General features: G+C 44.0%; 1 protein-coding gene across 9 annotated transcripts in view; it reads right to left on the reverse strand.

Moving 5' to 3' along the window:
* lpp (LIM domain containing preferred translocation partner in lipoma) overlaps positions 1-20,919 on the reverse strand; it is a 396,217-nt gene extending 375,298 nt beyond the window's left edge. For 3 of the 9 annotated variants that reach the window (XR_015759138.1, XM_087993414.1, XM_087993419.1), the window contains exon 1: positions 20,838-20,919. The gene's annotated coding sequence lies outside the window, so the exon portion shown is untranslated. Of the gene's footprint in view, positions 1-4,381; positions 4,450-19,883; positions 20,068-20,837 lie in introns of those variants that run through there. The other 6 variants (XM_087993423.1, XM_087993422.1, XM_087993418.1 and 3 more) reach the window with 6 other exon arrangements.
* Between the last annotated feature and the right edge of the window lie 4,671 nt (positions 20,920-25,590).

Consider the following 25,590-nt stretch of genomic DNA (forward strand, 5'->3'; position numbering starts at 1 on the left):
TCAAAGAGCATCTTTCACCAAGTCGACAGTCCTCCAGGTGCAATCAATGTTTGTCTCGGTGTGTGTCCTGGGGAACAGCTCACAGAGCATGGAGTCCTGCCTCATGGAACAGCTAAGGATGAACCACAACAAAAAGCACTACATCTCACTGTAGACCGTCTTTGCAAAAGCACATTCCAGAAGGAGATGTGTGACAGTCTCTTTGGCAGCCCAGCAACTTCGAGGGCAGCATGAGCTGGGACTCAGACAGCAGGCATGTGAGAGATCTGATGGGCAGTGCCTTTCTTACCGTAGCCAAGCTACATCTTTGTGTTTGTTGGAAAGTTCTGGTGACAAGGCATTTTGACAATTATCTTGGACAATCTGCTCAGGGAACCACGCAACAGGATTTACCCGCCTTTTCCTGCAGGGGTTCGAGGACACTACGTGCTGACCACTTCCTGGCAGACTTAGTCATAGAGTCAAAGAGATGTACAGCATGGAAACAGACCCTTCGGTCCAACTCGTCCATGCTGACCAGATATCCCAACTCAATCGAATCCCACCTGCCAGCATGCAGTCCATATCGTTCCAAAACCTTCCAATTCATATACCCATTCGGATGCCTTTTACATGTTGCAATTGTACCAGCCTCCACCACTTCCTCTGGCAACTCAATCCACACACGTACCATCCCCTGCATGAAACATTTGCCCCTTAGGTCTCTTTTATATCTTTTGTCTCTCACCCTAAACCTATGCCCTTTAGTACTGGACTCACCCACCCCAGGGAAAAGACCTTGTTTATTTACGCTATCCATGCCCATGATGATTTTATAAGGTCACCCCTCAGCCTCCAATGCTCTAGGGAAAACAGCCCCAGCCTGTTCAATATCCCCCTGTAACTCAAATACTCCAACGCTGGCAACATCCTTGTAAATCTTTTCAGAACCTTTCAAGTTTCACAACATCTTTCCGATAGGAAGGAGACAAGAATGACATGCAATATTCCAACAGTGGCCTAACCAATGTCCTGCACAGCCGCAACATGATCTCCCAACTCCTATACTTAATATTCTGACCAATGAAGGGAGACATACCAAATATCTTCTTCACTACCCTATCTACCTGCAACTCCACTTTCAAGGAGCTATGAACCTGCACTCCAAGGTCTCTTTGTTCAGCAACACTCCCTAGGACCTTACCATTAATTGTATAAGTCCTGCTAAGATTTGCTTTCCCAAAATGCAGCGCCTCGCATTTAACTAAATTAAACTCCATCTGCCATTTCTCAGCCCATTTGCCCATCTGGTCAAGATCCCGTTGCAATCTGAGGTAACCTTCACTACACCTCTAATTTTTATCGTCAAAGATATTTTCTTTTACAATTATTGCCATGAGGAACAGGTGATACGAAATGGTCCAACTACTCCGAGTATTCCATGGTAGCGAGGCCAGTTCCATCGTTCATAATACTAGACACAGTTAGAACCTCAGTACGTAGACACATTTGATGTTTGAGTACCAAGGGTCTGCACACAGCTTGATGCATCTACACACAAAGGTGGCCATCAGAATGAGGGCAGAATTGGATATGTCCCCGCCATAACTCTTATTCAGAGCTTTATACGTGGTATCCCTGTGGACATGGTCCACTTTTAACCACCAAATGAAGTGGAACATGGCTCAAGTGGCAGGCCATTTTAATACTATGGCTACAAGAGCAGCCAAGAGGCTAGGAATCTTGCAATGAATAACTTAACTCCTATCTTGCCAATACCTGTCTACTGCTCACATGGAATAAATCAAGAATACACTCCACTTGTCTTGAAGAGCACAGCTCCAACAACACTCAAGAAGCTTGACAATAAACAGCAACTTTAATTGGCACCACATTTGCAAACATTCAGTCCTACAGCACCTACAATCAGTAGCAGCAGTGTGCCCCATCTAGAAGATGGAGAAAGTGAGGTCTGCAGACGCTGGAGATCAAAGCTGAAACTTTATTGCTGGAACAGCACAGCAGGTCAGGCAGCATCTAGGGAACAGAAGATTCGACGTTTCGGGCACATGCCCTTTTCACTGAGGCTCAGTAAGACCATAAGAGGTAGGAACAGAAGTGGGCCATTCAACCCATTGAATCTGCTCTGCTATTCAATTCATTGCTAATCTGATAATCCCCTCCAAGCCACTCACCATCCTGACTTGGAAATATATCACAGTTCCTTCAGTGCCAAAATCCTAGAATTCCCTCCCTTTTAGAATTGGGGGTATACCTACAACAAATGGACAGCAATGGTTCAAGAAGGCAGCTCACAATCACATTCTTCCAGGCAACTAGGGATGGACAATAAATGCTGGCCCAGCCAGAGGTGCCCATATTACATGAATGAATCAAATAAATAACATTTTGGTTCTTTTAGAGACTTCTCGAAAGGTTAGACTATTCCAAGGGGTTTATATATCATTTATGCACAATGCACAGTTCACAGTCCCAAAAGGCACCTGGACACCCCCAGAGGATCCCTGATCTTCATTCCCAAAGCATTCTACAATCGTATCTACAGATCTCAAAATGTATGCTCTAGCAATCCAAAAGAAATGCAATGAGAACAAACCTGTTCTTATCTGGTTCAACCTCCGCTTCACAGGCTCCAGACACCAGGGACTCCAAACCTTCATTTCACTGAAGGCAGTTGGTCACTTAAATGGAGGAGAAAGTGAGGTCTGCAGATGCTGGAGATCAAAGCTGAAAATGTGTTGCTGGAACAGCGCAGCAGGTCAGTCCGCATCCAGGGAACAGGAGAATCGACGTTTCGGGCATAAGACATAGAGGGACATGCATACACAGACTTGGAAGGGCTTATGCCCGAAACGTCGATTCTCCTGTTCCCTGGATGCTGCCTGACCTGCTGCGCTGTTCCAGCAACACATTTTCAGCGCTGGTCACTTAAATGGCCTGCTGCCTCCAGGAACTATGTTTATGTAAATATGGCTTCCCCCTATTTCCTGCCACTGGAAACATCAGCAACATCGGGATTGGGATAAGACTCTGGAGTCTTGACTTCCTCCAGCATTTTCACCGCAATGGAATTGCTGTCGATCATGCGCAAGTCAGGCTATTGTATACAATCAGCAAGCATATAACAGAAGCATATAAAACAGATATATTGCAAACTCAACAAACAAAACTTAAATATTACAGACACAACTTACACATCACTGACATACACCTTACAGACACAAATGGAATATTGTTCTGATAACTATGAACAGCAGAGACATGTTGCAGTAGGGAGGTTGTCCTCAAAGGGTTAACATTTATACTATTAACGAGCACAGAAAAATACAACAATCAGAGGGACACCACCCAGTTCAATGTGCAGGCAAATTATTTATGGCCTAGTGTACACTCTGTGTATCTCCATCTTTCTGTCTCAGTGTATCTCTCTCTCTCGCTGTGCATTGTCTTTTTCTCTTTCTATTTCTTTCTCCCTCCCTTTCTGTGTATGCATGTCCCTCTATGTCTTTTTTCCCTCCCAATCTGACCATCTCCCAACCTTTCTGTCTGTCTTTCCCCTCTTCCATGATGGTCTCTGCCTCCCTTTGTGCATCTCTCTCTCTCTCAGTCTCTCCCTTTCTCCTTCCCGTACCCTGTCTATTGCTTCCTTCTGCCCTCTCTCTCTCTTACTTTCTGTCTTTCCTAGTGTATGTGTGTGTAAGCTCCTCTCTCTCCCCTCTTCTGTTTATTTGTTTCTCTCTCTTCCTCTATCACTGTCTCCCCAACTCGGTCTCCCTCTCTGCTACTACACCCCTATCTGTCTCACCCCCACCTGTGTGTATGTGTCTCTCCACTCTCTGCCTGTCTGACTCCCCTTCTTTCTCTGTATCTCTGTGTCTCCCTCCCAGCATTCTCTCTCTTTTTTTTGTCACTACTTCACTTTCCCCATCCTTTATCCCCTTTCTCTCTCTCTCTTTCACTTTCTCGGCCCCTTTCCCTCTCTCTCACTCTTCCCCATTTCTCTTGCTCTGTCTCTCCTGCATTCTGCTTCCATCACTCCCTCTGCCCCAGTATGTCTCTCTCTCTCTCTCTCCCCTCCATCTGTCTCTTTCCCTGTTTTTTTTCCCTCTCTCTACTTCTCACACTTTCTCACTGTCCCCATTTCACTCTTCCTCCGTCTCCTCTCTATCTATCCCTGATTCTCTCCCTCTCTGTCTCTTCTACTTTCACTTTTCCCCCTCTCTCTCTCTCTCTCTCTCTCCCCCCTATCCTTCTGTCTCCATGTTCTTGTTCAAACCTGCTTTGTCTGTTCCCTTCCAGGAACTTTTTTTTCTCTGAGGTGGGAGGGGCAGGGTTCTCCCTTTCGCCCCTAAACTCAAATTAAAAGAGTTGTTGCACTTACAGAGAGGTTAGACCAAGTTAGCGTTAGGCAGCAGCAGCAGCAGCCTATCCTTCAGACCTCAGGCCCAGTGCTCACACACAGCACAGCTACTGACAGGAAACCTACTGGAAAGATAACCAAATCCTCCCTCCTACATCCCTCCCCTTTCCTCCCATCCCAACAACTGCTCAACAATTCCAAATATGGAAAACTACCATAAACTGCACAAGAACTACCGCTACAAACCCTACTCTTCAGAAGACTCAAAAGCAAGAATTGTCCCACAGAGCAGCTTCTGTCTCTCCCCATGAATACGCAAAGCAAATCCTTCTCTAACTTAATCCAAAACCTGCACACACCAGCAGCAAGGAGTTTGGTTGTGCTCGTTCAATCTCAAGACAGTTTTATCCACTGCATCACCAGCCAAGTTCACTTGATTAGAATCAGTGCGTCAGATGGTAACATGTTTAAAGTTAACACTTTACATTCTGAAATGTATATCGCATACCTTCACAGTGTCGTCACTTCTAAAGCAAAAATAAAGTGACTGGCTGCAGTGCAGGCATGAGGCTGAATGCAGTCAGGCACAATCAGGTTATCACAAAGGTGGTCATCCATAACATTGAAACAGTGGTATGCAGCTCATCTAACAAGACCTGCAATGCTGCAAGCCTCACCTCACCTTCCTCCATCCACATGCAAACACCTCCTATTCCCTCCTCCGCACCCCATACTAACTGAATTCTATTTAAAGATTATGAGGACAAATCAAAAAAATAATTATACAGGCTAATGGAATATTGCCTTTCATCTCAGGGCAGCAGGTTTACAAAGGGTGTGAAAATGGTGCTGCAGCAGTTTACACATCTTTACACTGACCACATCTGGAGTCATCGGGGTTAGATCAGGAGCCTATCCTGCAGATGCCGACCTTGGAGGGCGAGCAGCACAGAGCTGCCAGAATGATCCTGGGACAAAATGGTTAAATTACAAGGACCAATTGCACGCACAGAGTTTATATTTTATTGAGTATAGATGAAGGGGTGATCTGATTGAGGTATTTCAGATTATGAAACAGGTTGTTAAGTTTGATACAGAGACACAAATTTCTCTTGTGAGAGAATCTAGAACAACGCAGCATAATTTTAAAATTTAAAACATGGTGATGTCAGGCAGAACATCTTCACACAGAGAGAACTAAACACAAGCCTGGAATTCTCTCCACCAGACACCCTCCATCTTTTCTCTCCAATCCCATCTTTCTCTCTCCATCTTGTCTCTCTCTCTCTCCAATCCCTCCTTCCACACTGCCTCCATCACTTAATTCTCTTGCTAGCTATCTAACTGCTCCGAACTCTCTGCCCCTTCTTCCATTTACATCTGCCACCCTTCTCTCTCTCCAAGCCCTCCCCTCTTTTCTCACGCACTCTCTCTCTTTCTCTCCCTCCATTCCCTCCTCTCTCTCCAAACCCCCCAACATTGAAAACATCAAAAATGAAAGAGAGATGGATTAAGGCAAAATTGGGTAAATGTAATTAAAACCATTTACAAGCAAGGACACGTGGGGCCAAATGGCCGCTTTCCATGCTGTAACTTGCATCAACGTCTCTGTAAATAAACACAGTATCCAGAAATCAAGGCACAGAGGGTGTGAGCTATCTATACAGACAGGTACTGGCAGGCACACATTCTCGGCGCATTTGTACAAGTGAGAACACAGTTAAGGTGAATATTTTGCAGCCATCTCTACATTTGACAACGTGGACAGTTGAGCTACCTAGACCACTGTACACTACCCGCTGAATGCCCATGCAGTGCACCCAAACACTGTGCATTGCCCCCTGACCACCTATTTTTGCCTGGTCAACTACAAACTGGCCCGACCACTCACTCACTGCTTAATATTTGCCCACTGACTGGCCAACATTTGCCCCTCACTGCTCCCTGAATGGCCTCATACTTCCCCTGAATGTACTGCCCCTGACTGCCTACGCATTGCCTTCTGACCATTCGCATGTTAACTGAATTCCTACAAACTATCCCTGACCACACACACAGTCCCTTGACTTCCTGCACACTGAGCCCTGACCAGCCAAGTACTGCCCTTTAAGTGTCCACATACATGCCCATCTGCCCAGTACTGCTCCCTGACTGCCCTCATACTTCCTCCTGATGACACATTGCCTTTTGACACGCCCACACAATGCACCTTCTGGGAGACATCATAACCCACACATTGAGGCACCAAAAGCAGCAGACTGAAGCATCACCCAGATTGAGACACCATCTCACTCACTGTGTCTCTCTTTTTCTCTCTCTCTCTCTCTCACACACACACACACACACACACACACACACTCTCTCTTTTGTGGTCATTACTCCAATTTCCATCAAGACCAGTTTGAATCCTACTTGTCACTCATCACCCAGAAACAACGTTTCTCACCCAATGCCCCTTACCCATCTCCCCATTGCCCAACTCCCATCTCCCACATCGGCTGTCCCCATCTCTCTCATTCCCTCATCAATCTCTCTCATCACCCTTCTCTGACTTCCCATACCCAACTGTAACTCACCAATCTGCCATTGCCCATACCCCATCATCCATCATGAATCTCCCATTTCCATCGCTCAGCATCATCATAGTCAAATGCTACAAATGATTACACAGACTGCAGAATTTCTTTAGAAATCAAAAAGTACAATACTAAAGCTTGTTATAGGAAACACTTACAACCATATCTAGTGCTATCAGACTCTGCCAGCTCTCTGCCTATCAGCTTAGCTCACCACTTCCCCAAATAGAGTCATAGAGTGTACAGCATGGAAACCCATCCAACCCGTCCATGCCAACCAGACATTCCAACCTAATCTAGTCCCATTTGCCAGCACCCAGCCCATATCCCTCCAAACCCTTCCTATTCATATACCCATCCTGATGTCTTTTAAATGTTGCAATTGTACCAGCCTCCACCACTTCCTCTGGCAGCTCATTCCATTATGCACCACCCTCCGTGTGAAAACGTTGTCCCTTAGGTCTCTTTTTTATCTTTCCTGTCCCACTCTAAACCTATGCCTTGTAGTTCTGGACTCACCCACCCAAGGGAAAAGACTTTGTCTATATATCCTATCCGTGCCCTTCATGATTTTATAAACCTTTTTAAGGTCACCCTGCAGCCTCCAACGCTCCAGAGAAAACAGCCCCAGCCTTTTCAACATCTCCCTATAGCTCAAATCCTCCAACCCTGGCAACATCCTTGTAAATCTTTTCTGAACCCTTTCAAGTTTCACAACATCCTTCTGATAGGAAGGAGACCAGAATTGGTCGCAATATTCCAAAAATGGCTGAAGCAACATCCTGTACAGCCACAGCATGACCTCCCAACTCCTATACTCAATAGGAGTTGGGAGGTCCGCCTAGGAACCCTCCAACCACAAGGGATGAACTCAGATTTCACCAATTTCCTCATTTCCCCTCCCCCCACCTTGTCTCAGTATCTTCCGCCTAGGAACCCTCCAACCACAAGGGATGAACTCGGATTTCACCAGTTTCTTCATTTCCCCTCCCCCCACCTTGTCTCAGTCTCGACGATGCCCTCCACCGTATCTCTTCCACTTCCCGCTCCTCCGCCCTTAAGCCCCGCCCCTCCAACCGCCACCAGGACAGAACCCCACTGGTCCTCACCTACCACCCCACCAATCTCCATGTACAGCGCATCAACCGCCGTCATTTCCGCCACCTCCAAACGGACCCCACCACCAAGGATATATTTCCCTCCCCTCCCCTATCAGCATTCCGTAAAGACCACTCCCTCCGTGACGCCCTCGTCAGATCCACACCCCCCACCAACCCAACCTCCACTCCCGGCATCTTCCCCTGCAACCGCAGGAGGTGCAAGACTTGCGCCCACACCTCCCCCCTCACCTCCCTCCAAGGCCCCAAAGGAAACTTCCATATCCGCCACAAATTCACCTGCACCTCCACACACATCATCTACTGCATCCTCTGCACCCGATGTGGCCTCCTCTATGTTGGGGAGACAGGCTGCCTACTTGCGGAGTGTTTCAGAGAACACCTCTGGGACACCCGGACCAACCAACCCAACCACCCTGTGGCTCAACACTTCAACTCCCCCTCCCACTCCACCAAGGATATGCAGGTCTTTGGACTCCTCCATCGCCAGACCACAACATGATGGTTGGAGGAAGAGCGCCTCATCTTCCGCCTAGGAACCCTCCAACCACAAGGGATGAACTCGGATTTCACCAGTTTCCTCATTTCCCCTCCCCCCACCTTGTCTCAGTCAAATCCATTGAATTCAGCACCGCCTTCCTAACCTCTCCGCTCCCACCCCAGTCTGACCTATCACCCTCACCTTGACCTCTTTCCACCTATCACATTTCTGACGCCCCTCCTCCAAGTCCCTCCTCCCTACCTTTTATCTTAGCCTGCTGGACAAACTTTCCTCATTCCTGAAGAAGGGCTTATGCCCGAAATGTCGATTCGCCTGTTCCCTGGATGCTGCCTGACCTGCTGCGCTTTTTCAGCAACACATTTTCAGCTCCTATACTCAATACTCTGACCAATTAAAGAAAGCATACCAAACGCCTTCTTCACTATCCTATCCACCTGCGATTCCACTTTCAAGGAGCTATGAACCTGCACTCCAAGGTATCTTTGTTCAGCAACACTCCCTGGAATGTTTCTTGTTTTTGGGGTCATATTTTGTGTAAAAACATGTAGCATGTCTCTTCATGGGGTTTGCTTCAAAAGCACAAGATTTTATTTATGGTTGCCGTAACAAGTTCCTAGCATCTAGTCAATACATCATTCTTCCTGGAAAGGGTTGCATTGCTGAATATAAATACATGTTCGAACATGAGGAAGAACTTCCTTGCTTTTCTCCCAACAACATCAAGGGATTTTTATATCCAAAGGAAAGGATGGATGAAGCCTCAGTTTTATGTTCCACAAAAAGACAGCACCTCTGGTATTGCAGCACACCTTCAGTACTGTCCTCCAGGAGTGCACCGTTCTTCTGTAGGGACCCTTGAACAATGCAAAGCTCCCTCAGTACTGACCCTCTGACAGTGCAGCACTCCGTCAGTATTAATGCTCTGATAATGCAGCAGTACCTTCGGACTGACCTTCTGACAGTGCAGCACTCCCTCAGTACTGACCCTCCTACATTGCAGCACTCCCTCCGTACTGACTCTCCGACAATGCAGCACTCCCTCATTACTGACCCTCTGACAGTGCAGCACTCCCACAGTACCGATCCTGTGACAATGCAGCACTCCCTCAGTACTGACTTTCTGACAGTGCGGCACTCCCTCAATATTGAACCTCATGATAGAAAAATGCTCCTTCAGTACTGCCCTTCTGATAGTACAGCACTCCCTTAGCTTTTTTCCATGTGTTCATGGGATATGATTGCCATCAGCTAAGTGCCATTTGTATCCCATACCTATCTGTAGAGGGTAGTTAGGAGTTAGCCGCATTTCTGAGAGTCTGGAGTCATTTTTGGCCCAAGCCAGATCAGGACAGCAGGTTTCCTCCCCTGAACACCTTCCAAACCCACAACCATGTCCAGCTAGAAGGACAAGGGCAGCAGATACTTGGAAAAACCACCACCTTCAAGTTCTCCTTCAAGTCACTCACCAACCTGACTTGAAACTATATCATTGTCACTTCACTATCAGTAGGTCAAAATCCTTGAATTTCCTCCCTATGGACGTTGTGGATTTACCTGCGGCACAAGGTCTGTAGTAGTTCAAGAAGGCAGCTCACCATCACCTTCTCAAGGGCAACTAGACATGGCAATAAACGATAGCTAGCCAGCAACACAAGCATCGCAAGTGAAGAATAAAGAAGTTATTATTTTACATGAGTAAACCAGGTTTTTTTTCCTAACAATCAACAGTAGTTACATAGTCACCATTAGGCAAGCTTAAAAACTAAAATTAAAAATTATTAATCCAAATTTCACCATGTGGCATCTTTGGGTTTGATCCAAATCATTAGCCTAAGGCTCTTTATTGAGTCACTGCAGTATATAGTTTACTGAATACAGTATACACTACAGTACCACTACATTGGCTCTCAACCAACTCTGTCTTAGGGCTGGTCATCCAACATTGTAGCACTTCCTCACTAATGACCTTCCAACAGAGCAGCGCTCCCTCAGCCAGGCCATTCTGCAGTGTGACAATCCCCAAGTACTGACCATTCAACAGTGCAGCACTCCCTCAGTAATTTATCCTTTGACAGTGCAGCTCTCCATCTCCATCAGTACTGACCCTCCAACAGTGCGGCATTCACTCCATACTGACTTTCCCAATAAAGAAACATTCTCCCTAGTACTGATACATTGCCAACTGAATTGCTGTCTATCTCCTTTGTCACTTGTTCCTGACTCCACCTCTCTGATCTTATTCATTCATCTATTTTGGGGCATCTTATCAAAGGAATTTGAAAACTAGATGAATTACATCTTAGCATTAACATTATCGCCTTCCTAGTTCCCTCTTCAAGAAATTTGGTAAGCAAGGTTTTCCTTTTTGAAATCCATGCTGATAACCATTATGATGTATTTTTATTCTAGCTGTTCATTGATTCTCTCCTTTCAGAAGGATCCAATTATATTTCTTATCACCAATGTTAGTCTGATTGGTTGTAATTCCCTGGAGATTCTTTCCCACCTTGTAAATATCGGAATTACACTGGCTATCCATTAGTCCTCAAGTAGGACACATTTCTAACACATTACTAAAAACTGATCATTTAGTAATATCTCTGCTGTCTCTTTCAAAATACATGGATAAATCCCATTCAGACCAGGAGTCTTATGCTCTTTGAATTTGTTTAGTTTATTTATTATACTCTCTTTATCTATTTTCAATACATTTATCTCATTGCTTATCTCATCATTCAATGTATGTCTTCCTGTTCTAACTCCTTGGTAAATACTGAAGCAAAAATAATGCATTTATACTTCTGAGAACTCTCTAGTATTATCTGTGGTATAATCCTACCTATCACTTAATAGTCACATTGCAGACTTAATTGTTTAACTGTTGTGTCTGTAAAAGATTTTACTATTTTGTAAACTACTCCTTAATATTGAATTTCATAATTCCTCTTTACCTTCCTAAATTGTTTCTGCCTTCTCTTCTAATCTCTTTGTATTCTCCCTCACTCTTTAATCGTCTCCTGTCTATGCAATGTACATATAAATTTTTGACTCATTAGCAGTGGGCCACTCAGCCCATCAGGCTTGCTTCACCATTCAATAAGATCATGACTGATTTGGTGTCGCCTCAAATTTTCTGTCTACCTATATAGTTACAACAACACAGGAAATGCTGGAGAAAAGCAGGTCTGGCAGCATCTCTGGAGAGAGGAACAGAGTTAACATCTTCAGAAGAAGAAGCGCCATATCAGAGTCAAAGGGTTAACTGTTTCTCTCTCCACAGATGCTGTCAGACCTGCTGACTTTCTCCAGCAGTTTCTGTGTTTGTTTCAGATTTCCAGCATTCGCACTATTTTGCTTTTATATAGCTACATCGGAGGCTGAGGGGTGACCTTACAGAGGTTTATAAAATCATGAGGGGCAAGGATAGGAAAAATAGAAAAAGTCTTTTCCCTGGGGTGGGGGAGTCCAGAACTAGAGAGCAGAGTTTTAGGGTGAGAGGGGAAAGATATAAAAAAGACCTAAGGGGCAACTTTTTCACGCAGAGGGTGGTACATGTATGGAATGGAATATCTAGTCGGCATGAACGGGTTGGACCAAAGGGTCTGTTTCCATGCTGTATATCTCTATGACATGTATCTTTTGAGTCCTTTGATAATGAAGTATCTATCTAACAATATTCAATGACCCTGCCTTCACAGTTTTCTGGGACGATAATTCCAAAGACCAACCAAACCAAACGAAAGTAATTTGTCATTGCTATCTTAGATGGAGGACTACTTATTTTTAAATTGTGTCTCCTAATTGTAATCTCTCTTATCTGGGGAATATCATGTCTGCATCCAGCCTGTCAAGTTCCCTCAGGATCCTAAAGATTTCATTAGGATCATCTCTCATCTCTAAAATATTTAATCGATACAGCTTATTCACCTTTCCTTGTAGTTAATGTGTACCAGAAGTCAGAGGAGTGAACCTCCTTGGAACTGCTTCCATACCCTTTCTCAAGGAGGGAATGCTAGGACCCCATCTCTTCACAATACATAGTAATGATTTAGATGATGGGACTAAATGGAATGTCTCCAAGTTTGATGATGACACAAAGCTGAGTGGGATGGCAAACTCTGAGGCTACAAAGCTGCTCCAGTGTGATTTGGACACGTTGCGTGAGTGAGTAAATACATGGCAAATAAAGTGTGATGTGGATACATGTGTTTATCCACTTCGGTAGCAAACATAAGAATGGTATTATCTGAATGGCGATAGACTGGGAATGGAGCAAGGGAAACGAGGAGTGCAATAATACCAGCCGCAGAAAGTAAGCATGAAGATAGAGCAAGCAGAAGGCAAATAGTACATTAGCCTTCATTGGGAATGAGTTTGAGTACAGGATCAGGGATGTCTTGCTGCAATTGTACAGAGCCTTGGTGACGCCATACCTGAAGTAGTGTGTGCATTTTTGGTCTCCTTTTTCAAAGAAAGGATGTTCTTGTTATAGATAAGTGCAACAAAAGTTTATCAGACTGATTCTTGGGATGGCAGACAGACATGTGAAGAGAAGCTGGATTATTTAAGAATATATTCATTGGAGTTTAGAAGAAATGGGGAGGGGAAATTTTACTGAAACCTAGAGAAGTTTAGTGGCCCTACACAGGTTGAATGATATTTCTGGTACTGGGCATCTAGAACCAAAGGTTATAGTTTAAGGATACAGGGCAGGTCATTTAGGACTCAGATGGGGAGAAAAGTCTTCGTCCAGATAGTGGTAAACCTGTGGAATTCTCTGCCACAGAAGGTGGTAGGGCCAAAACATTGATTGTTTTCAAGAAGGAGTTAGATATACTTCTTCAGGTTAAAAGGATCAAAAAGGGGGAAAGTGGAAACAGAGTACTAAGTTGGATGATTAGCCTTGATCACATTGAATGGTAGAGCAAGCTCCTGCTCCTTTCATTGTATGTTTCTATAAGAAAACCAATTCTCTCTCTTTCACGGCCTCCATCCATTTTACATCTTGTTTTCTTTTTTACCACCATCAACAACCCTGAGCCTCGACACAATCTGTTAGCTTCACCCCTCTTCCACCTTTACCAGAAGTATTTTAAAAAATATTTTCTAACATTGTGAAGTTCTGAAGAAGAGTCATACTGGACTCGAAATATTAACCCTGTTTCTCTTTCCACACATCCTGTCAGGCCTGCTGAGTTTGTCCAACCTTCTGTGTTTGTTTCAGATTTCCAGCATCTGCAGTATTTTGCATTTATTTGAGTGAATCTTCCCTGGTTGGACTTTTAAAATATTTCAATGCCATTGGATCATAATCCAAGGCTAACATTCTGGGAGCTGAAAATGTGTTGCTGGAAAAGCGCAGCAGGTCAGGCAGCATATCGACGTTTCGGACATAAGCCCTTCTTCAGGAATGGGAGGTCATAAAATATTTCAAAGTCATTGGATCATAATCCAAGGCTAACATTCTGGGAGGTCATGAGTTTAAATCCCACCATAGCAGATGACAAAACTCAAATTTAATAAAAAGCTGAAAAGAATACCCTGGTAGCAACCAGATAATTACTGCAAATTGATGTACAAGCCCATCTGCTTCACTAATGTCCTCCAGGGAAGGCAATCTGCCATCTTTACCCAGTCTGGTCTCAATGTGACTCCAGACCCAAAGCAATATGGTTGACTCTGAAATAGCTAAACAAGGACAATTATGGATGGACGAAAAATGCTGGCCTTGCCAGTGACACCCACATCTTATCAGGGGTAGTTAAAATCGTTGATGATTATTTTTCTTATTAAACTAAAATCTCTAATTTGTTTTGAATATTTTTGTCTTCAATTTTCTTCCGCTATCAGCAACTGAATTTTGTCACATCTTTAACGTCCTCTTGAATAATGTGATTTCTAAACTTAAGCCACTTCAAATGCTTCGGCTTCAACTTGATAATTTTACCTAAACAGCTGAACAGCACACATACAACTTGCACAGTTTCAGAGTCTCGAACTGACGCATTTTATAACTTGGCATCTGTTCTTCCCTCCAAGAATCTGAGGCTTCCTTTGTTATTTTATCAAAAGACTTCAAAGCAAAGTTCTGATCAAATACTCGAGGCTTTAATTTACAGCATCTATTGTTTTATTTCTGTTTTCAACATTTGAGACCCTGATTTCTTAGATGACGATAGAACAGATTTTTTTTTCCCAAAATGGATTTTTTTTTGCCTTTATTTGCATCAGAAATTGTCCTGAGGTGGGAAGATGGTGACATTGTACTGACGTCATTACAGCAGTTGTCCAGAGGCACAGGATAATGCTCTGAGAACATGGGTTCAAATCCTGTCAAAGCAACTGGTGGAATTTAACAATTTATAAATTGAATCTCATTCATGATGAACATGAAATGATTAGCTGTTTCCTGATTTAGTGTCTCCAGACCAACAGCAATGTGGTTGATTTTTAACTGCCTCTGAAATGGCCTAGCACCCACTCAGTTCAACAGCAATTAAGGTGGGCATCAAAGCTTTCAGCAACACCCACATCCCATAAATAAAGAAACTATTTGAATACTTTTACATTAATATTTCAAATCTAGAAACTGTGCAAGTGGTGAAGTTTTGAACTTTTAATGAGGTTTTCAAAATGCTTGTGAAAATGTATTTTAATTCCCAACCCTCTAAACTTAATAAACTTTGGCAAAAGTCACACAACACCACATTATAGTCTAACAGGTTTATTTGAAATCACAAGCTTTCAGAGCACTGCTCCTTTGTCAGATAAAAGAGCAGCAGTCCAAAAGTTTGTGGTTTCAAATAAACCTGTTGGACGATAACCTGGTGTCATGTGACTTCTGACCTTGTCCACGCCAGTCCAACACTGGCACATCCACATTATTAATAAACTTTGTAAGACTACTGGAAAAGTCAGATTTCCTGTCTCATGGTATATGTAAGGAGAGCACAATCATTAAACTGTTCATCCATCATTTTTCGGCATTTAATAAAGGTGTTCATTTTCCCACTGAACCTCCTCAATATCTTCCAGAAGTGAAAGAGAAACAATGGGATCTCACAGCAGTTGTAATAGCTCTTAATGATGCTGAATGCACAATGATGAAAGAGCACAGTCTCTGTCCAAGAAACTGTACTCTGATGTCTACATCTTGGGCCTTCAACTGCCCACAGCACACTTCTCCACACTTAAAAGAAGTTGAAAATGTCCAAGCTCACACGTACACATTGGGTTGGTGACCTTAAGATAGAAGGCAGCTATATGTTTAGCAGGGTGAGTCAACTGAGGGGGTTGGTGTTGTTGGAAAATAGTTGCAAGACATTCGATACCTTATTCATCTCTACATTTTTTTCAAAGATCAAGAGGTTGTGTGATAAAACAAAGAATGAATTCTGAAACTGACTTTTCTTTTGTTTCCTGCTGCAACACTCACTCAATGACAGAATTACACAGCTCACCATGTAAAGATTGACAATTGATATACAGAACAATGAGGCAGAACTCTTGAAAAATTCTATTCCTGCAAACTGGGTACCAGTAAACCCACAGCCTCACAAACTGTTCACTGACTGAGAAAGAAGAGGCAAATTTCCAAAAGTATGGGAATGATGGCCAGTGTAATGCAGAATTGCATCTGATCAGATGCCTTTTCTGTAACCAATGGTATGAACAAAGGGTGTGAAGTGGCTCCAGTACTATTTGACATCTTGTGTGCACTTAACAATCTCAATATCACAGCATAAGCCCAGTTGAGGCCAGAAAACATCTTTCCAATCTGCAAGGTTCAAGACTTGTACAAAGATCACAGAACAGCTACTAACCAAATTCCCTCTTGTTGATGACTGATAACAAAAAGCAGACACTCGGCTGCTCATTAGCCACTTCACCCAATTCTCAGAATGCTCCAACTTAAGAATAAATCCAAAAAAATGTGAGGTCTCATATCAACCTGCTCCTAGCCATTGACTTCCATGATCCATGTCACCAATGTCACATGAAACAACTAAAAATGTTCCATCTTCACTGTTCAATGCAACATGAGCTGCCAGAACAAAATTATAAACATTTGTCCTTTTTATAGTGGACTAGAGATACCTGGGCAATTTTCCACATTGTTGATTGAATTAATTTGTTCTATTGACACAATAAGCATCAAAGAGAAAGTGAGGAGTGTAGATGCTGGAGATCAGAGTTGAAAAGTGTGGCACTGGAAAAGTTCAGGCAGCATCCAATGAGCAGGAGAGTTGACACTTCGTGCATAAGACCGTCATTCTTAATGAAGGGCTTATGCTCAAAATGTCGACTCTCCTGATCCTTGGATGCTGCCTGACCTGCTGTGCTTTTCCAGCACCACACATTTCAACAATAAGCATCAAGGTCAGGAGTGAGTGTGAGAGCACTTTAAGGAATTCACATTTCTAATTAATATTTTTCTTTTATTGATTCATGGGATGTGGTTGTCACTGACTCAGGCAGGATTTATTGTCCATCCTTTGTGGTCCTTGAGAAGATGGTGATGAGCTGCCCACCTGAACAGCTAGTCTGTGCAGAGTAGGTATGCTGACCATGCTATGAAAGATGAAGTTTCTGGGTTTTGACACAGCCACAGGGGAGGAATATATTTCCAAGTCAGGATGGATAGTGGCTTGGAGAGGAACCTGCGTTAGATGGCATTTTTACCCTTGTGCATGGTCAGTCACTTTGCAGTGTGACCACTCCTTGGTGGATGAACATTCATTGCAGTGTGACTGATCATACACCAGCTGCATATTACAGAATGTACTGTAAGGGATTACATTCACTGCAACTGAATTCAAAATTTGCCATTCCCAATCTTCCTCTCTCATTATCTGATGAGTCTTTGCCTTTTGCCTCTCAAAGTGGGACAAGCTTCTAAAAAGCACACTACCAGCTGCAAAGTGTAGAACAGAGAACAGTACAGCACAGGAACAGGCCCAGTGTAGTTGAAAAGTTGAAAGAGGCTTTTCAGCCAATCTACAGTGACTCGTGGTGTGCCTCAGGGATTGGTGTTGGGACCACAATTATTTACAATTTATATAGATGATTTGGAGTTGAAGACTACCTGTACGCTGTCAAAATTTGCTGATGACATGAAGATGAGTGGCAGAGCAAAGTGTGCAGAGGATTGTGAAACTTTGCAGAGGAATATAGATACATTGAGTGAGTGGGCAAAGGTCTGGCAGATGGAATACAATGTTAGTAAATGTGAAGTCATACATTTTGGTAGGAGTAACAGCAAAATAGATTATTACTTGAATGGGTAAAAAGTTGCAGCATGCTGATTTGCAGAAGGACCCAGGTGTCCTTATGCATGAATCATAGAAGGTTGGTCTGCAAGTACAACAAGTAATTCGGAAAGCAAACGGAATTTTAGTCCTTCATTGTTAAAGGGGTTGAGTTTAAAAGCAGAGAGGTAATGTTACAGCTGTACAAGGTGCTGCTGAGGCCACACCTGGAGTACTGTGCGCAGATTTGGTGTCCTTACTTAAGAAAGGATATACTGGCATTGGAGGAGGTTCGCTATGTTGATTCTGGAGTTGAGGAGTTGGTTTATGAGGAGAGGCTGAGTAGATTGGGATTATATTCATTGGAATTCAGAAGGATGGGGGGGATCTTATAAAAACATATAAAATTATGAAGGGAATTGATAAAATAGAAATAGATAGGACGTTTCCACTGGTGGGTGAAACTAGGACAAGAGGGCATGGCCTCAAAATTAGAGGAAGCAGGTTTAGAACTGAACTGAGAAGGAACTTCTTCACTTAGAGGGTTGTTAATCTATGGGATTCTTTGCCCAGGGAAGTAGTTGACACTACTTCAGTAATCACTTTTAAAGCTAAGATAGATACTTTTTGAAAAATAAAGGAATTAAGGGACATAGTGAACACATGGTAAGTGGAGCTGAGTCCATGAAAAGATTAGCCATGATCTTATGGAGTAGCAGAGCATGCTCCAAGGGCCAGACGGCTTCCTCCTGCTCCTAGTTCTTTTATTCTTTCTGTGGAGTAATTCAGTGAGTCCCATTCCCTGTTCAATCTCTTTAACCTTGCAAGTTTATTTCCTTAAAGTGTCTATCCAATCTTCATTTGAAATCCTTAATTGTCTCTACCTCCAACACCCTCAAGCAGCGAGTTCCAGCTCATTTCCACCCACTGTACAAAAAAAAATTCGTATTCACATCTCTCCTGTTAACTGTTGACAAGTCTTTACCTTCATACCATCATCTAATGGGAAAAGTTAGATGTTTTCTAGTCACCCTATTCAAAAATATTATTACATACCTCAGGAGCAGGTGGGACTTGAATTCAGGTCTTCTGACTCAGAGTTAGGGCCACAAAGAGCCCTCCAAGGGGAAGAGTTTTATTTTTCAGTAGGCAGAGATTTTTCATCAACCCATTAAGAAATGTTATTATCACTTGCAACAACAGCCCCTTCAGTAGCATTGTCTCCCTTTTAGTTGCGTGCACCTTTACCAAATCACCCCTCAGTCTCCTTTGTTCCAAGAGCAACCCCAGCATTTCCCACCTAAACTAGTAACTAAGTCCTCCTATCCCTGGAACCATTCTGTATTAGAAAACAATCCTGAGCAATTTGTTGCTTGCCATCAAATTTGTGATTTAGGGAGATGTTGGTGTGCTTTTTACATCTCTAGCAATCTAGACTATTCAGGTCAAGTTGAGAATTGTCCCACACCTGCATGGTTGGCACTTCAACTGCACTCTTGAGGTGGCCTATCAAATCACAGTGTTGTATGAAACTCGCTCAGTGGTTTCTAGCAGGGTTTCCACCCTACACTTGATCAACAACAGAAATTTCAAGGAAGGCTTGAAAGGAACAGAAAGTTGCTTAGGGAGGACCTGTGGCCTCAGCAAACAAAAGCCCAGCTGCCACATTGGGAGAGATTAAAATTGGAGATGTAAAAGAGCAGACAGTGGAGCAGGTGGATATTCAAAGATTTCAACAGGAAGATGAGAACTCAGACTTTGAGGAAGGTCTACCAACACCAGTGCATTGTAGGGGTTAATAGACAGCTCAACACCATCTTCTCATGGGCAATGAAGAACGGGTAATACATGCTGACATCACATAAATGAATAAAGAAATGAGATGTGCAATGCCAAGAGTGGGAACATCAGCTGATTTCATTAGTTCCTAATTCTGGAGTATTGAGGCCAGCAATAACACAACACTTGCAGACGAGTCCACTCAGCACATGCTGGGAATCCCAACTGTGAGGCATGTGAAGGCAATAAGATTCTTAACAATCACAGCAGGCAATTGTATAACTGACCCAATAAACTCACAGTTCAAGGTCTAACTGCTAAACACTGCTGACTGGAGATCTGGCTTAAGAAATGGCAGTAGAGTCGTATTAATAGATAGTCCGATTCCCAGCAGGAGGTTCAGGTATGAGGAATCTTCAACCCATCTGAAGATTTTCCTTCAGTCCATCAAGCCCTCCTATCTACGATAATTCTTTGGTGAATTTCTCAGAACTCCGTTTGCCTTGTTCCTTCTCAAAATCTCAAGGTTTCACAATTCTATTGGCTAATGTCTGTGACTAGAAACCAGGAACAAGAATAGGTCAGTCGATCCTTCCAACCTGCTCCGCGTTCAATATGACCACCACTGACACCTACCCCTTTTAGTGAAAACGTCCTGCATCACTTCCTATCCCAAATTTCTGTAGAAAGTTTTACCAACATCCAAATGAATACCGGCCATTTCTATCACCCACCCCTAAAATTAGTCGCTCCCAGTAAGTGACAATAAGAAAGCCGCTAATGCGGGGAGAACAGACACTCCCCACAGCCCCAGGCGGTGGCAAGGTACTAGGCAGTGCTCTGAGAAACATCCCGGGCTGCAGCTAAGAGCCGAGCCTCTGCCAACAGGGAATTGTAGGCAAGGCCCCGGCTCCATCCCCGGCCTGGCTGACCCAGACCGCCGGTGAGTCGGGGACACAGTGCAGATCAGCCCCGAGCTTGAGGATTCCCGGATCCACTCGGAGTGCGAGTGGGGGAAAGGGCCATCACCCGCAGCAAGAGAGAACCCGGAGTAAGAAAGGATCTGGGAATCACCCAAGATCCAGTTGTGAGTGTGAGGGAGTTAAAACGGGAGTAAGGAGGATCCGGGATTAAGGGAATCCCGGAGTGAGGGGGCTACACTGCATCCGCTGTAAGTGGGAGCAGCGGGGAACACTGTTTCGGCTTCAGAGCTACATTGTAACCGCGAGGGAAGGACAGGCCGCTCTCACTCACCCGCTCCTCAATCCCGACCTTTCCGACTCCCGGGAACCGGGAGCCTGACGTCAGGACACATCCTGGACCGCCGCGTCACTGCTCAGCATTCCCTGAACAACTCCAGTGAACATTCTCAGCATTCACAGAGCAATCCTTCAGCATTCCCTGAACAATTCCAATGAACATCCTCAGCATTCCCAGACAATCCTTCAGCATTCCCTGAACAATTCCAATGAACATCCTCAGCATTCCCTGAACAATTCCAATGAAAATCCTCTGCATTTCCAGAGCAATCCTTCAGCATTCCCTGAGCAATTCCAAAGACCATTCTCAGCAATCCTAGAGTAATCCTTCAATATTCCCTAAGCAATTCCAAAGCATGCTAATCATTCCCAAATCAATTCTTTAGAAAGCCCAAAGCTCATTCATGCATTCCCTGAAGCATACTCTCAGCAAACCCAGAGTGTACACTCAACATTCCCAGAGCAATCCTGGGCCAGGGGACGTAGTGAGAGCAGACGGTGCAAAATGGGATCGTGGAGGTGACAGGAGAGTTGGGTAGGATATTAACAGGTGCTGATTGAGAGGGACAGTGGAATTTGACTGAGTGGGATATTAAAGGGAGTAAGGAGGATAGTTTACACTGGATGGGGTATTAAAACATACAGGGAGTGACGAGGGAGGAATATTGGAAACTGTAGCCAGTTAGCCTATAGTTGTTGGTAAGATTTTAGAGTCCATTATTAAGGATGAGATTGAAAAATGCTTGGAAGTGCATGGTAAAATTGGGCGGGATCAGCACAGCTTCAAGGGAGGCCATGCCTGATGAATCTATTAGCATAGAAGCGGATGGGAATCAGAGCTACAGACCAGAGGAGCGGGTAGTTGTTGAACGGGCAGAAATAGAATGCAGAGAGTCTGTCAGGAATGATACATAGTTGACAGGGCAATGGTTTGGGTTAAAGTGTGTCTGTTTCAATGCAAGGAGTGTTAGGAATAAGAGTGGTGAACTGAGAGCATGAATCAGTACTTGGAACTATGATGTTGTGGCCATAACGGAGACATGGATTTCACAAGGGCAGGAATGGTTGCTGGATGTTCCAGAGTTTAGATCTTTTTTTGAAAAGATCAGGCAGAGAGGTAAAAGAAGAGGGAGAGTAATATTGTTAATTAAAGAGTGAAGAAAAGGAGGTTGTTGAGGAGGGTTTGTCTACTGAGTCAGTATGGGTGGAAGCTAGTAACAAGAAAGGAGCAGTCACTTTATTGAGTGTTTTCTATAGATCCCACAATAGCAGCGGAGAGATAGAAGAACAGATTGTACATCAGATCTTGGAAAGGTGCAGATGTAACAGAGTTGTTGTTATGGGTGACTTCAACTTCCCTAATATTGATTGGAACCTCCTTAGTGCAGATGGTCTGGATGGAGCCAATTTTGTCAGGTATATCCAGGAAAGATTCCTGACTCAATATGTCGATAAACTGACTAGGGGGGAGGCCATATTTGATTTGGTACAACGCAACAAGCCAGGCCAGGTGTCAGACTTCTCAGTGGGAAAGCATTTCAGTGACAGTGACCACAACTACTTCACCTTTACCATAGCCGTAGAGATTAGATTAGATTCCCTACAGTATCACAGTCCACACCGACCCTCCAAAGAGTGACCCTCCAAAGAGTAACCCTCCCAGACTCATTCCCCTACCCTATATTTACCCCTGGCTAATGCACCTAACACTATGGGCAATTTAGCATGGCCAATTCACCTGATCTACACATCTTTGGATTGTGGGTGGAAACCAGAATACCTGGAGGAAACCCACGCAGACACAGGGACAATATGCAAACTGCACACAGACAGGAATTGAACCTGGGTCCCAGGTGTTGTGAGGCAGCACTGAGCCACCGTGTCACCCAAGGGATAGGAACAGACAGTATGGGAAGGTACTTAATTGGGGGGAGGTGAAATTATACTGCTATTAGACAGGTGCTGTGTAGTACAAATTGGGAACAAGTGTTCTACAGGAAATGCACAACAGAAACGTGGAGGCTGTTTAAGGAGCACTTGTTGCGAGTGTTGGATAACTTTGTCCCACTGAGGCAGGCAAGGAATGGCAAGGTGAAGGAGTCTTGGATGACAAGAGATGAGGAGCTTCTCGTCAAGAGGAAAAAGGTTGGGGAAGCAAGGATCTGGCAGAGCTTTAGAGGATTACAGGGTAGCCAGGAAAGAACTCAAAAATGGACTGAAGAGATCTAGGAAGAGACACGAGAAAGCCTTGATGGGAAGGATTAGGGAAAACCCAAAGGTGTTCTACACATACGTGAGGAATAAGAGAATGATCAGAGCGAGAGTAGGGCCGATCAGGGATAGTGGAGAGAACTTGTGCCTGGAGTCTGAAGAGGTAGGGGAGGCATGAAATGAGGTTTTTGCTTCAGTATTCATAAGAGAGAGGGAACTTGTTGATAGTGAGAACACCATGGACCAGGTTAATACGTTTGAACAGATTGATATTAAGAAAGTGGATATGCTGGAAATTCTGGGAAGCATCAAGATTGTTAAGTCCCCAGGGCTGAACTGGATAATATCCAAGCTTACTATGGAAGCGAGGAATGAGATTGCTGCGCCGCTGGCAATGATCTTTGCATGGGGATAGTACCGGATGATTGGAGAGATGCAAATCTTGTTCTTCTATTCAAGAAAGGGAATAGGGAAATCCCTGGGAATTACAGACCAGTCAGCCTTACATGTGTGGTAGGCAAGGTACTGGAAAGGATTCTGAGAGATAGGATTTGTGACTATTTGGAAAAACTTGCCTTGATTAAAGATAGTCAACATGGCTTTATGAGGGGCAGGTCATGACTCACAAGCCTTATTGAGTTCTTTGAGAATGTGACGAGACACGATGACAGAGGTCGAGCAGTGGATATGGTATATATGGATTTCAGTAAGGCATTGGAGAAGATTCCCCACAATAGGCTCATTCAAAAAGTTAGGAGGTATGGGATACAGGGAAATTTGGCTGTCTGGGTACAAAATTAGATACAGAAAAAACTGCAGATGCTGGAATCCAAAGTAGACAGGCAGAAGGATAGAAAAACACAGCAAACCAGGTTGCATCAGGAGATGAAAAAGTCGACGTTTCAGGTGTAACCTTTCTTCAGGACTTCAGAGTCTTGAACAAGGGTTACACCCAAAACGTTGACTTATGCGCCTCCTGATGCAGTCTGACTTGCTGTGTTTTCCAGCCTCCTGCCTGGATACAGAATTGGCTAGCCAAAAGAAGATAGCGAGTGGTAGTGGATGGAAAGTATTCCGCTGGGAGGTCATTGACCAGTGGTATACCACAGGAATCTGTTCTTGAGCCTCTGTTCCTTGTAGTTTTAATAAATGACTTGGATGAAGAAGTGGAAGAGTGGGTTAGTAAGTTTGCTGATGACACAAAGGTCAGTGGTGTTGTAGATAGTGTCAAGGGCTGTTGCGGGCTACAACAAGACATTGACAAGATGCAGAGCTGGGCTGAGAAGTGGCGGATGGAGTTTAACCTGGATAAATGCGAAGTGATTTATTTTGGAAGGTCGAATTTGAATGCTGAATACAGGATTAAAGACAGGATTTTGGCAGTGTGGAGGAACAGCGAGATCTTGGGGCCCTCATACATAGGTACCTCAAAATTGTCAACCAAGTCGATAGGGTTGTTAAGAAGGCATATGGTGGTTTGGCTTTCAGTAACGGGGGATTGAGTTTAAGAGCCGCAAGGTTTTGCTGCAGCTCTATAAAACTGTGGTTACACCACACCTGGAATATTATGACAATTTCTGGTCACGTCATTATACAAAGGATGTAGATGCTTTTTAGAGAGTGCAGAGGAGATTTACCAGGATGCTGCCTGGATTGGAGGACTTGTCTTTTAAAGAGAGGCTGAGTGAGCTTGAGCTTTTCACACTGGAGAGAAGGAAGAAAGGTGAATTGATAGAGGTGTACAAGGTAATGAGAGGCATAGATAGAGTAGATAGCCAGAGACTTTTCCCCAGGACAGAAATGGCTGTCACAATGGGTCATAATTTTAAGGTGATTGTAGGAGAGTATAGGGGAGATGTTAGAGGTAGGTTCTTTACACAGAGCATGGTGGGTGTGTCGAATGCACTCCAGCGGTGGTAGTAGAGTCAGAGACGTTGGCGACATTTACGTTACTCCTGGACAAGCACATGGACGGTAGTGAATTGAAGGGTGTGGAGGTTAGGTTGATCTTCGATGTAGATAAATGCTTGGCACAATATCATGGACTGAAGGGCCTGTACTGTGCTGTACTGTTCTATGTTCTAATACTTCAAGGAGGTAATGAGCAAGTCAGTCAACAGTGTAGTGCTGGAAAAGCACAGCAAGACAGGCTGCATCCGAGAAGCAGGAGAATCAAGGTTTCAAGTGTAAGCCCTTCATCAAGAAAGCAATGCGATGTTATTACTCATTCAGGGAGGACTGGAATACAAGAGCAGGAATGTACTGCTGAGGCTAGATCAGGTCAGACTAGATTTGGAATATTGTGAGCAGTTTTGAGCCCTATATTTACAGAAGAGTGTGCTGGCCTTGGAGGAGGTCCAGACAATTTAAGAATGAGCAAGTTAGTCAAAGGAGAGCTAAGAGCCCATGGTTTTAAGGGCAAGGTCTTGGTATGGATGGAGGATTGGCTGAATGACAGAAGACAGAGTGGGGACAAAGGGCTCTTTTTCAGGATGGCAGCTAGTGGCTTTTAGAGTTCCACAGGAGTCTGTGCTGGA

Source organism: Chiloscyllium plagiosum, unplaced genomic scaffold, assembly GCF_037043375.1.
Source record: "Chiloscyllium plagiosum isolate Xiang-an unplaced genomic scaffold, Cpla_swu_hap1 HiC_scaffold_13, whole genome shotgun sequence".
NCBI classification, from domain to species: domain Eukaryota; kingdom Metazoa; phylum Chordata; class Chondrichthyes; order Orectolobiformes; family Hemiscylliidae; genus Chiloscyllium; species Chiloscyllium plagiosum.